We start from the raw sequence: 1,864 nt of genomic DNA on the forward strand, positions 1-1,864 counted from the left end.
CAGAGACTATCTCAGACATTCATTTGGTGGAGAGGATCCTGAAAACCCAAAGGAAAAATAAATGGGGATCGCACATCAGGTGCCTGGCATGTGTCGAGTCCAACCGCAGTTTTCTAACACCTCTGCAGTTGGCTATAGATCAAAAAACTCATAGATACCACCAAGTGCCTCCCAGCACAATGATGCTTCTGCCTTCTCTCTCAGTAGAATCAAGAGGAGCCTGTGCATAGTGTATCCAGGACTGGAGCAAGGCTGGGGGAAAGGACAAAATAGGACAGAGCTCTGCCGTGGCCTGCGGAGGTGGGAGAGAAAGAGATGGATGTTGGCCCTTGGTAATGATTAGGAACACTGTAATGGGATCGGTAATGAGATAATATTAATAATATGGGAAAAGGGGCATGAAATGCTTCTTGATAGGTAGTAGCACAGGGAGAAGAGCTACGGCCAGACCTGTTGGTATAGGAGCAGAGGAAAGGCTTGGTGTGGGAGAAAAGGACACAAATCATCCTGAAAGCATAGAGGTTGAGTGTTTGTTCTTGTGACTTATTGAAATAAAAGCATGGGACTTTGGCATAGCTTTTGACCTGTTGAAGGAATGCAAGGAGTCATTGCAGGTACATCGGCAAGCTAAGTCCTGCGAAAGAAGCAAGGCTTGCAACACCCCCTCTACTATCAGAACAATTAAAAAAAAAAAAAAAAAAGAAATTATTTTACTCAGAAAATGCCATTTTCTCCCAGCATGAGTCCTATCCTCTAGACCAACCCTTACAGTAGTGTTAGCATTTGGAGGGATGCAAATGTGAAACTACCCACAGAAAGAAGAGATTATTAAACACAAGGAGTCTTTCAGATAACTGGGGTAGGGACCCTAACGGAGGCTGTTTCATGACTGTGCATTTTGGATTTCCATGCAGAAGCGGCCTGTCTATGACATTGGCCTCAGATGTAGGGGGATCCCAAGCAGTTCCTGTTCTTTCTCACACACACATTCTGGAGTTTTTGATCTGTATAGTTTTCTTCACTGCTCAGTCCCCTTTAATGTTGTAAAATAATGGATGCCTTGGTCTGCATCCCTAAGACTAGCCTTATGACAGGCCAACATGAGACTCCCAGTTTCCAGCCAGCTGGGTGAAAGCAGGACAACGCTATATAATTCACGGTTTTCTATATGGTTTTGGCAATACGTTGAACAGACAATGATGAGACTGTTAAACGGGGTTGTGGCAGAAACGCGTCTTTAAGGTTTGGAGAGGTAACTGTGATAGGTTATTGCCAAATACAAGGCATGAGGGAAGAGAGATGGAGATTTTAATTTTGTGGGGTGGTAGACGACTCTGAGCATCCTGGGCTGAAATGGGACAACCATTGCACGGCTGGTAGAGGCAGAACAGGTCACCCAGGGCAGCAAGCCTGCCCCGTGGCAGGGGCTGCCAGGCCCGGGCCCAGGCGCAGGCAGCCATTTGGGGGTGGCGACCCCGGGGATCGCCCTGCGGCCGGAGAAGGCAACCGCCGGGCGGGTTAGCGACTGTTGCAGGGGTGGCACAACAGCTGCCACCGCCGACGGGGGGAGTGGCGAGAACCTGCTGCTGGCAGCGACCTGAGGGGCGAGGGCCCCCGGCCGGTGGCCACCTCCGGGGTGAATCGAGCCCCTGGGCCGGGTCGGGGTAGGGGTGCCGGGGGACGCCCCGGCCCCGGTCGGTCCCGACGGGGCACCAAGGCTCCCCGGCGCCGCTGGGGTCTCCCTCCTCCGGAGAGAGCAGCCGCAGCCCCCGCAAGACAGCCGCAGCTCCCCCAGCCCAGCGCCTCCTTAACCCCGGGAGGCGGGGGCGGCCGCGGCTGGGGGGAGCCGGGGGAGGCGGAGCGC

Source organism: Phalacrocorax carbo, chromosome 1 (genome assembly GCF_963921805.1).
Source record: "Phalacrocorax carbo chromosome 1, bPhaCar2.1, whole genome shotgun sequence".
Classification (NCBI taxonomy): Eukaryota; Metazoa; Chordata; class Aves; order Suliformes; family Phalacrocoracidae; genus Phalacrocorax; species Phalacrocorax carbo.